The 12144-nt window shown below is 41.3% G+C and overlaps 1 protein-coding gene and 1 non-coding gene across 3 annotated transcripts in view; one reads left to right on the top strand and one right to left on the bottom strand.

Annotated features, from left to right (window-relative positions):
• Positions 1 to 12144, top strand: part of SNTG2 (syntrophin gamma 2) — a 442273-nt gene that overhangs the window by 109019 nt on the left and 321110 nt on the right. The window lies entirely within an intron of this gene.
• Positions 11191 to 11265, bottom strand: TRNAT-CGU (transfer RNA threonine (anticodon CGU)). The gene has a single exon. It is a non-coding gene; the product is annotated as a tRNA-Thr (tRNA).

The raw sequence follows: 12144 nt of genomic DNA, 5'->3' as shown, positions 1-12144 counted from the left end.
CCCAAACAATGGCTTACCAAATACTTCCTTCTAGGGTAGGGTTGGGGACAAACTGAATGACAAAGCAAAATTCATTATGATTTTTGCCCTGTTCATGGTGGTGGTTGTGATTATTAATTTATACTGTCTATGGGTCTACTGTCACAAACGTCCACAAACTTTTAAAGCAATTCATGGTGGTTTGTGGCAGTTTATGGATGGACCAGAAAGCAGGGTTTTAAAGGAACTCAGAATCCCTTGAAACCTCTGCTTTCTGTTCCCTCTGAAAGCTGCAAAGACAGCTGGGCAGCGGAGAGGTGCTCCCCATTGCTCAGCTGATGTGCTCTTATGCAGTCACTCAGCTGTTTTTTGGACTTCATGCAGACCCTCTTGAAAGAGACTGCAGTCCCTTTCAACAGGGTCTGTGAGGGCACAGGCCAGTTTGGTTTGCAAACAAATCTCCTGGTTCGGTTCAGTTCATGGTTCAAGTTGTGGTTTGGCCACAAACCAAACTGCGTTTTCTCAGTTCATGCCCATCCCTATTCTGGGGCTCATTCTCTGAAGACACCGATTCAGAAAAGCACCTGGAATCACCCAGTAAAGCATTTTTTTTAATAAAGGGGATTTTTTTTTGTTAAGGAAAATATCCAATGATAGAGTCCATATATGAATTTCATATCAAGATTTTAGAGCGAAGTCCATGCAACCATATAATTTGTGTAACATTTTCATATCAATAAAGGATTTCTGATAATCTGGAATTGTTTTAATAATGTCATATGTAAGTTTTTTAGTATATTTCTATTCCGCCCATTCTCTGTAGGGCTCAGGGTGGAGTACAACATATGATAAAACAATAAAATACAACAAAAACATTCTATAAATAGACAACTCAACAGCATTCAGATTACCATGTCATCACATATTGCCCAGCCTAGCTGTCCCACATCATGATATCTCATAGAAATGGCAGTTTTTATTCCGTTTCCTAGCATAGATGACAGTGCTGGTCAAGGAGGCCAACCAGATCAAAAATAGATGTCCACAGCCTCAGCTAAAAGCCTGCTGGAACAGCTCTTTTTTACAGGCTCTACGGAAGGCTAATAAGCCAGGTAGGGCCTGGATCTCAATAGGGAACTGATTCCACCAGGTCGGGGCCAGGACTGAAAAAGCCCTGGCCCTAGTTGAGGCAAGGTGGGCATCTCTTGGGCCAACAGATGTTGAGAGGCTGAACGTAATGACCTCCTGGGCATATATGGAAGGAGACAGTCCCGCATGTATGTTGGTTCCAGGCTGCGTAAGGCTTTAAAAGTTAGAACTAAAACCTTGAAGCGAATCTGGTACTCAATAGGCAGCCAGTGCAGACTGCGGAGCGCTGGCCGAATGCCCACCCGTAAAGGTGGTGCAGTCAGCAGGCGAGCTGCCGCATTCTGCACCCGCTGCAGTTTCCAGATCAGTCTCAAGGGTAAGCTAGAGTAGAGCAAGTTACAATAGTCTAGTCTGGAAGTGACCATTGCATGGATCACTGTAGCCAGAACCTGGGGAGGGGGGGATAGGTATGGTGCTTGCTGCCTGATCTGCTGAAGATAACAAAAGGCAACCATCATGATCTGGGCCTCCATGGAAAAGAAGGCATCCAAGGTCACTCCTAAGCTCTTCACCTGTTGGGCTGGCATCAATGTGTCACTGTCCAAAGCTGGGAGCTCGATGGCCATATCAACCCACCTTAAATAAATCAAGTTTCTCATTTTGCTTATATTTCCAGTCAGCACTATTTCAAAGTTTCTTTCTGTCTTCATAAAGGCACTATTTGATTTTGAGCAAATTTACAACTTCATTTGAATAAATATAAATACATGCATTTACAGAGTTCTGTCAGTCTGTGGCCTTTTCCTCACTCTTCCAAGACCCAGCTAAGAGAAACAGACAGTACGTGTTGCCTTAATCTAATTCTTGTTTCCTCCAAGGTAGCATGACAGATCCAGCCATTTTTGTATTGCTACATGCCTGTGGTGTTATATCCCTCCATTTCTCATTGTTAACACATCTACAGCTGCTTAGCCAAAATATTTGTAGCTGGCTCAAGTTTAGTGCTGCTTCCCTTTAAGTTATCATCCTAGGGCAACTTCCTGCACATAAATAGTAGTTCTTTTAAATAAATGGAGCAATGAATGATTCTTCTTGCAAGTATTTGAAGAAACAAGGACTGAATAAGGCATTTTGTACCCTTTGCAACTGATGTCATATGCATGCATTTTATATGTATATACAAATGTTCCATGGGACACTATCTTCAACCGCAAGGTCAATTTTATTTCTCTTTCTATTATGTTATTTTTTTCCTGATGGGAATATTTTTTTAAAAAACATGCTGTATATGTAACCTCACTGAGATGCTGACATTCACATTTGCAAAGGGATCTTCAGAGGATTGCTCTGTAGTGAAGATTTCATAGACCAACTATGTCAGGAAATAATGTAAATGTATCACAATCAACTATAGCTAAGCTTCATGAACATAATGTCTATTCATGCAATGTCAGGCAAATGATACAGAGTAGTCTCTGCCTGCCATGATCCTTGTCAGCTTCATCATATATCATCTTTGTAAAAGCATTAAAAAAATCTATCTCTAATACTGTAGCTTACACATTAAAACAATTGCCTCTGTACTGTATGTGTTTTATGACTACATTCATTATACATGCCGTGCATAATGTACTGCAAGGTGATCAGAGAAGAATAATGCATTTTGTGCACTCTTATGGGTTAATGATGCCATAAATATTCCTTGTAGCAGGATAAGGTACATAATATGCAACTTGTCAGTATAAATTTCAAAGGCAATATGACTGCATAACACTTTTATCTGTTGAGTTGAACAACTAGAGATGTTTACCGTATCCCCTGAGATTAGGAGAAACCTTGAATAACAAAAAATCTGCCTCCTTCCTTTCTGTTTGATTTTAAATGAATACTATAGAGTTATTATGTTAATAGGCGCTTCAGACTTCTCTGGTATCATCGTGCAAGCCAGCCTGCAGATAAGAAAACCTAGAGAAAGCTGGCAGTGAATAAATCATTAAGGTGATGCATACTGTTTCCAATACGAGATTGTTGCAAAGATGCAGTTCTACACAATCTATTTTGGGTTTGTGCTTCGGGCGAGATCTGGAAAACAATCCCAGGACAGGATGGACTGCTCGAGAACAGTTAGAAAATTCTTATCTGAGCATATGCTTTGCATAGAAATGAAGTTTTGTGCTAATAATTTTAAGAGTCCTGGCTCCACTGAGATTATGCAAGTTGTGATTGATTTATGTGGGGATGCTTTCTGAAGATATAACCTATATTAGTGTGATATTATAATTATAATAAAGGGAGAGAGAGTAAATATTTAAAAATGGATGTTGGTTTAAGCTTTTGTAGCTTTTAGCTAACTTTTTTAGAAGCATAAACTTAGTAGAATTCACACACACATATATTCAGCAAAAAAAACAAGCAAGAAATATGGTCAATTACACAATGAAGAAACACAGTTTACAACAACAGATAAATAAAGACAAACTGTGTAGCACTCTTAGGTTTGCAATTTATACAATATAATAAATCAAATTTTCTCTTATTCAAAAGTCTTCTTCTTCAATCAACATTGTTGTTGGGAAAAGCCAAAAACGTAGTTGAAGGACAAAGCCAGGACCACTTTCAGTGTCCGTACCTTCATCAGCCAGAGATTTAGTTTGAAATTCAATGCATCATAGCTTCATTAGCCGCACAGAAGCAAAATCATTTGTTATTCGAAGCACCAGTCCTTCCTAGTCTTAGGACAAGAGTTCCACACTTTTTTGACTGATATTGCAATACCAGCCAAAAAAAGAGTGGGAAGAATCAGCCATGCATCTCCTACAATATCTACCTAATTGACCTATGCTACTTCATACATTATTTCTGCAACAGATCTGTATGTGAATATCTGTATAAAATGCTGAAGCTATATATTTATTCCCAGAATGATATGCAACAGTCTGTATTGCTTAAGGAACTCCTGGCTACTCTTCTCATCTCTTGAGACACAATGAACAGCTATGTTACAGTTTTGACATTGTTGTCACAGTTGCTAAAACGTGGGCATTCCCAAGAGTATCCTGTGTCAAATGCACTCAACAACACCACAGCAATGTGTAAATCTGCCTGAATAGCAACAGTTAATGTAGCCTGTGCTTTTCACTTTGTTCAATAGCCTGCTTCATGCTCTGAATCATTATGGATATTTCTGTCATGTAGTAGGAAGAAGACACTGACCAGGTTAAATTACTTTTGTGAATTTAAAAATGTTGCTCTTGTTTACATTCAATTAATTCTAGGCATCTTCTAGCTTCCTCTTCAAGTGTTGCTAATTAATATCATACTTGATTAAGTAAACTCAAAGGAGAAGTTCAGTGGAATGCATATTATCAGCATTAGCATATTTTCCATTTTCATTTAGCTCCCTTTATATCTATGTCCACAAATTAGATTTGATTTTCCATGTCTGAAATCTTTGGGGATAGGAAGCAAAATATTCATGATTCAAACAAAACATAGTGGAAGTGTGCACCATGAAAATAAAATAAGTTTAATATTTGTAACATTTTCTGCTATTTTTATATTACCCTGTGCTTTTAACAGTACATTTGTTTGGTTTTATATAATTATAGTCTTGGTTGTTTCCTATCGGTCCTGATGTTAACAATGGTAAAGTGCACATTTCACTTCCAGTGTGATACAGTTTGATACAAATGCACTACTGGTTTGAGAACTGGAAGATGAAATGGCTTCTGCTGCTACTTGCAATAAACCATTCATTTGATCCCTCATTCATCTAAATGTGCAGCTATCTGCATGTAGCCCTGGTCAGAATGTCATTGACAGTAATCATCAGATGCTGGAGGCTCACTCTCCTTTGGCTAGCCCCTGTGAATAATTGGCTGTTGAGTTTCTGAACCTGCTGAATTTCTGAGCCAATTCTAGTTTCCATCTCAGTAGTATTCTGAAAACCAGCAACTCTCCAATGAAAGGGTCTTTTACGGCTGCACTACTTGATAACCTTTTAACTGAAGGTATCAGGGATTAAAACTGTGAACTATGCGTCTGTGAATAGCTTTAACTAAACCTTCAATAATTGTAGAGTTGCCAGTCCCCAGTTGGGATATAAGCAACAAGAGACTGGATCAAGGAGTCCAATTCTATGAGCCCCCCAAAGAGGGTGCCCCTGTCTTTTATCATTTCCAAATGATGAGAATGCATTTACAAGAAGCATGATCCCTTTAAATGTGATTGTCAGAACTCCCTTCAGAATTCAATTGTGCTTGTCACAACCTGGCTCCATCCCCAAAGTCCCCAGATATTTCTTGATTTGGACCCGGCAACCCCATTCAAGAGCTGGTCTCTGTTTTCTCTTTAAAGCTTGTATGGGAGTGGTCTCACTTTTATCTTCTATATATGTAGGGGCTGTGGCCTCTAAGTGTGTGTTGAAGTTCTCCATTAGTAAGTGTCCTCTACCAGGTGGAGGAAATAAAGAAACTTGCTCTTGCATGTTAGCTGCAGAGCAGGACTGAGGAGTGCACTAAAACAGGGAAGGCAAGTGCTACTGAACATAAGAACATAAGAACATAAGAGAAGTCACATTGGATCAGGCCAATGGCCTGTCCAGTCCAACACTCTGTCACACAGTGGCCAAAGAAACCAAGTGCCATCAGGAGGTCCAAGAGTGGGGCCAGGACAATAGAAGCCCACCCACTGTTTCCCTCCCCCAAGCACCAAGAATACAGAGTGTAGAACATTTGGTAGCCAAGACGAACTCTTCCTTCCTGTTACCTACTGAGCCTGAAAAATAATATTGGATCCATTCAGCTCTTCTGCAGGTGAAACAGGAGGGAAGAGTTCCTCTTGGCTACCAAAAAGTTCTATGCTGGGGATCACAGAATCTGCATATTCAAAAGTAATTTGGATTGGGTAGAAAAATTAGGCAAGATGGAGTGAAAAAGCTGGCTGCATCCAACCCTTTACATGGACATCTTTCATTCTTCCACAGTCTGGACATGGATGGTTGCATTATATCTAATATTTTTGTATTGGTTGGATTTTATGGTAGCATGTTGACTTGTAAATCATGCGATCTGTTTAATTCTGAATTCCAAGCTACTTAAAACAGGGAAGGCCAAAGCCTTATAGGCTGATTAAAATATGTTAATTTCCCCTATGAGTTCAAAGGTGATTTCTTCTTAGTAAATATGTTTAGAAGTGTAGCCTTAGGTTCAGTTCATAGGATTTCTAATCCCCAGTTGGGGACAGGGGACCCCTGGTTTGGAGGCCCTCCCCTCGCTTAAGGGTTATCAGAAAGTGGGGGAGAGGGGAGGGAAATGGCCACTGGACTTTCCATTATTCCCTATGGAATGCATTCTTCATAGGGTATAAAGAAGAATCAATCCATGGTTATCTGGGGCTCTGGAGGGGCTGTTTTTTTAAGAAGAAACATCATTTTTTTAGCACAGCATTTGGTGCCTCTCCTAACCTACCCCCTCCCCCAAGTTTCAAAAAGATTGGACCAGGGAGTCTAATTCTATGAGCCCCCGAAGAAGGTATCCCATCCTCCATTATTTCTAATGGAAGAAACTCCAATGGAGTTCAGTCATGCTTATCACAACTTTGCTCTTGGCTCCATCCCTGAAGTCTCCAGACATTTCCTGTGTTGGACCTGGCAACCCTAGTTCTGGAAAACCTGTTTGGTATGGAACAATGGCTAGATAGTTCTAATTCCTGATATATTTTTTAATGATAATGCTTTAGGGTAGCCTTTCTAGGAGACATAGGTAATATTCAGGCTCAAGGTTACCAACTTCCAGGAGGCATCTGGAGATCTCCAGCTATTACCATAGATTTCCAGATGACCAAGATCAGTCCCCCTGGAGGAAATGGCTGCTTTGGAGGATGAACTCCATGGCATTATACTCTGCTGAGGTCCCTCCCCTCCCCAAATTCTGCCTTCCTCAGGCTCCACCCCCAAATCCCCAAGAATTTCCCAACCTGGAGTTGGCAACCCTATTCAGACCTCAGTCTTGTCTTGTGCCCAGGTTGTAGTAGTTCTTCAGTGAAATATATAGCATTGCTCATGAGGATAGAAAGTCTTATACAAGGGAATTTGTAGACAAGTCTTATACAAGTGGTGTTAACCATCACTATTTTTGTGTTATAGCTGTTCTGCCACCTTTGCTGATTCTGCTGCTTTGTGGTAGAAGCAATATGTATAGGGAAGAGCACAGTTCTCATGCTGAAAGAAGCAAATAGTGGCAAATGGCTGATAATAATCCACACACACACACACACACACACAAACTTCTGGAAGCACCTGGTAATTTATTTTCCTGACAGAATTGTTCATGACAATTGATCTTTCTGTCTTGAATTTCTTTCTTTGGGGCAAGTGAAATGGTGCTTCCAAAGTTCGGTGAAACTTAGAGACCTTTGAAAGAATAATGGTTCATAAATTATTTGCTCTGCCCTCCCAATAGATGCCCTTTCCTTTATCAGCTTTGTAACAATGGAATAGTCCCTTTCTGTGCCACAGAAGTGAGAGATTCAGTTGTCAATTTGAAGTACTGCCTTTTCTATAGAAACATTGTTTTTATAAACACATGGGAATAGCATGTGAGACTGGCTAGGACCTAATCTCTGACAGCATCTTGTATTGAGTTAGCTGTGATTTCCTCTTTCAAAGCAGCTTAATTACTTGATTGGTGGTAGGGAAGTTATGTTAATGAAAACAAGCTCATATGCTTTTGGCAATGTTCTGTGATTCTTGTGAGAAGCACATTATGGGAATATTTAGTGTTCTTTATCAGAATTATACATTTCTGCATGAGATTTCTCTCTCTGTATATGTTTGGTGGTGTCTTTCAGGTTGTGTGAATTTTTGAAAATGTAGGAAATAAGCTTTCAGGTTGTCTTTCAGGTTGTGTGAATTTTTGAAAATGTAGGAAATAAGCTTTTTGGAAATTCAGGTGTGAAGCCAACAATCAATGCCTTCTTTGGATGAGACATTCAATCTTGGATGAGATATTCCTTCAGTTTCGGCTCAACTGCTCATTAAATAAGGTTCCACACCCAAAATGAAGCTGGAAACTAGGGTTGCCAATCCCCAGTTGGGGACAGGGGATCCCTCAGTCTGGAGGCCCTCCCCCTGCTTCAGGGTTATCAGAAAGCCAGAGGGGGAGGGAAATGTCTGCCAGGCACTCCATTATTCCTTATGGAGACCGATGCCCATAGGGTATAGTTGAGAATTGATTGGTGGGTATCTGGGGCTCTGGGGGGGGGGGGTTGTTTTTTGAGGTTTTGGCCAGCAGGGGAAACTCCACCCCCAAATGCATCAAGAGAGATAATGCATCAAGACAGCAGTAGGAGACATTGAAGAACACATGGGGGCAGAGAGAAGCCATCCTGTATTTTTTGAAGTGAAGGTACTAGTCTTGCTGTTTGTTTGCGTTACTGGGCAGCATTTGTTAGGATTTGCCTTTGTTCAGAGTGCCCTTTCTGAATGTTACTGAATATCTTGTCTCTGCAAATGTTGCTATGGTCATAACAATTGTGATTTATTTATATCTGTAGTTGTAAATGCTGTTGATAGGGTTAGCTATCTCCAGGTGGGCCTTGGATATATCTTGGAAGTTCAACTGATCTTCAGATGACAGTTTCCCTGGAGAAAATGACTGCTTTGGAGGGTGGACTCTCTGACATTACATCCTACTGAGGTTTTCCCCCCAACCCTTCCTTCCATGGGCCTAAACTCCAAATGTCTTCTGATACAGTGGCTGATTTTAGTGACAAGTTACAAAGTTAGTACTTCACTTGTCTCACATTTGAGATCCCTAGGAACCCTCTGGAATTGGAGATTTATTGGTTTTTAATTTGTCCAGTAGATCTAGAATTTCACCTGTTGTCATTTCAATTTGACTCAGTTCTTTGGACTCCCTTCCTGAAAATACTGATTGGGCGTTTTCGCACTGACCTTCAAGTAGCGCGACCACCCTCTTCACACCGGAGGATCTGCCCGGATTTCGCACAAGAAGCGCCGGCGCACCCAAAAGAGCCGGCTACTTCCGTCGCGAAACCCGCTCAAACGGAAACCGCCAAGAAGCAGGAAAACGTTTGAGCGGGTTTCGCAACGGAAGTAGCCGGCTCTTTTGGGTGCGCCGGCGCTTCTTGTGCGAAATCCGGGCAGATCCTCCGGTGTGAAGAGGGTGGTCGCGCTACTTGAAGGTCAGTGCGAAAACGCCCATTGTGTCATGGGCCCCACGCTTAACCTCAGTGAACACATGGAAAGAATTAATTGAGCTTCTCTGCTATCTCACCATCTGAGTTTAGCAACCCTGTAATTCCTTAGTCATCCAAAGGCCCAGTTGCTTCTTTTGGCTTCCTGCTCTGAATATATTGAAGGTTTATTGTTTATCATGACACTTTTTAGCAATCCACTACTCACATTCTCCATTTTTGACTTGGCAGTGCCTTTCCTAACCTGGGGCAGTGCATTCTTCAATTAGGGTGGTTTTAAATAGCTTCTAAGCATCCTCTAGGGATTTGACTGTCTTGAGTTTTCCTTTCAGCTTCCTTTTAACTATTCCCCTTATTTTTTTTAAAGTTATCACTTTTGAAATCATTGTTTTGGACTTTAGGATAACTTTCCATTATTATGTATGCTGAATTTAATAGCATGTTTGCACCCAGAAGGTGCAGCAAGTCACCTACATCTCTCACCAGATCTTGAGTCTCACTAAAAACCAAGTCCAAGATCACTACTCCATTGGTTGGCTCTGTGACCAGCTGTTCTAGTTTACAGTCAATTATTTATTTATTTATTTATTTATTTCAATTTATAACCTGCTCTCCCCAGAACCAGCTCAGAGCAGGTGACAGCGATTATTAAAAAAAACATGCATTCCAAAAACCTTTTGAATATTACAAACATAATTAATCAATTTCAATAAGTACAATAAACTCAATAAAAACAATCTAAGAAGTATAATCTAAGATGGCATAAAACTCATATGGAGGAGCTGTATATAGGCATCTGATAAGAAGTGAAACAGGGGGAAACAAGGGGGGTGAGAAGAGAAAGGGGAGAAGGCCAAAGCTAGATGACACCTATCAACAAGAAGCCTGTCGGTGCTCTCAAGCATAGGCCCAGTGCAGTGGTGACCAAACTTGCTAAACGTAAGAGCCACATAGAATAAACATAAGTTGTTTGAGAGCCACAAGACATGAACATCAGATGTTTGAGAGCCGCAAGGAAGGAAGAAATCTGGGGGAGGGAGTGAAAGGTAGAAAGAAAGCAACTTTAAATGCATTCTCCAAGTCACCGGCTACTTTGGCTTGGAGAAGTGGTTTAAAGAGAGAAATGCCTTCTCCAAGCTGGCCAACAGGGCAGTGGGAGTTTCAAGAGCCATACAATATATGCAAAAGAGCCACAGTTTGGCCACCCTGGCCCAGTGGAACAACTGTTTTGCAAGCCCTGTGGAATTGTGTGAAATTGATGCAGGCTTCCCAGTCCCCAGGTCCCAGTGAGGGATCCCCTGGTTTTGCAGGCTCCTTCCCTCCCTTAGTCAGCGGGTCGGCGGGGGGAAGCCCCACCCCAGCAGCCACCACGTGGCTTTCCATTTTTGAAGACTAGAAGAAGCTTGGAAAGTGCTTGCTTTTTAGATGGTATGTGTGCCTTTAAATCTGTAGGAGCCAGGCTGAATTGGGGTGAGGCAAGCTGGCAGAACAACATGGTTTCTCCCAGTGAACTGCTAGAAAGGAAGGAAAACCAGCACAACAAACATTTCTTTCAGCAGTCATTTGCACAGTAAAATAGAGAGTAAAGAGTAAACTAGAACCTTTGGATTCCCTGTGTTAGTCTGAAGAACTTGGTTGAATTGAATATACAGTAGATGGTTACATTCAACAACTCTGTGAGTAAATTGTCCCCGTAAGATCACAAAAGTGTGAGATTGCAAACTGTTTATTTTGGCTGTTTTGTGTGTGTGTGTTTGTGTGAGATATATGATATATATGAATCTGCCTTATATTGAATCAGACCTTTACTCCATCAAAGTCAGAATTGTCTACTCAGACTGGCAGTGGCTCTCCAGGGTCTCAAGTTGAGGTTTTCCACGCCTACTTGCCCGGACCCTTTTTAGTTGGAGATGCCAGGGATTGAACCTGGGACATTCTGCTTACGAACCAGATGCTCTACCACTGAGCCACCATCCCTCCCCGAGAGAGAGAGAGGATGTGCAGCTGCTGGGAGATGAGGAAATGAAGACTGCATTCAGGGGAACTGCACTGCTATATTTTTATTTATTTTAGGGAATATGAAAGTCTCCTGGCTCCACGCCCAAAGTCCCCATATTTTTTCTGAGTTAGACTTGGCAAATTGATGTGTAAAAATATTTCCGTTTTTAGCTATGACATCATGGTATTAAAATCTATAGTTTCAGCAAGCAAAGAAGGACCCACTTTTGAACATTTTCAGACATTTTCATCAAATGCAGAAAAAATCTGAAAGATAACAGCCTGCCTTAAAAAGTGTAACATTTGTACATCAAGCAAAATGTTGAGGCTAGATACTGAGATTATTTCCAGATATTGTCTGTATAGTCTGCAGTCTGTTGATGTGTACTGGTTTTGTGTTTTGGATAGCCCCTGTATCTAGAGTTTCCATCCTACAGGTAGAGCAGAGAATTTTCCTGGAATTGCAATTCATCTATAGATTTTAAAGATCAGTTCTCCTGGAGAAAATAGCAGCTTTGGAAAGAAGACTTTGAGGAAGCACAACCCTGGTAAACAGCACAACCATTCCCCAAACTATGCCCTTTCCAGGGACCCCTATCAAATCTCCAGGAATTTCTAAAACCAACATTGGCAATCCGTGTAAGCTGCCTAGGGTTGCCAATCCCCAGGCGAGGGCAGGGGATCCCCCGGTTTGGAGGCCTTCCCCCCGCTTCAGGGTCATCAGAAAGCGGGGGAGGGGAGGGAAATGTCTACTGGGAACCCCATTATTCCCTATGGAGATTTATTCCCATAGAAAATCATGGAGAACTGATCTGCGGGTATCCGGGGCTCTGGGGGGCTGTTTTTGGGGGTAGAGGCACC

The sequence above is a fragment of the Heteronotia binoei genome, chromosome 1 (assembly GCF_032191835.1).
Source record: "Heteronotia binoei isolate CCM8104 ecotype False Entrance Well chromosome 1, APGP_CSIRO_Hbin_v1, whole genome shotgun sequence".
NCBI classification, from domain to species: domain Eukaryota; kingdom Metazoa; phylum Chordata; class Lepidosauria; order Squamata; family Gekkonidae; genus Heteronotia; species Heteronotia binoei.
This window is presented reverse-complemented; position numbering and strand designations above follow the sequence as displayed.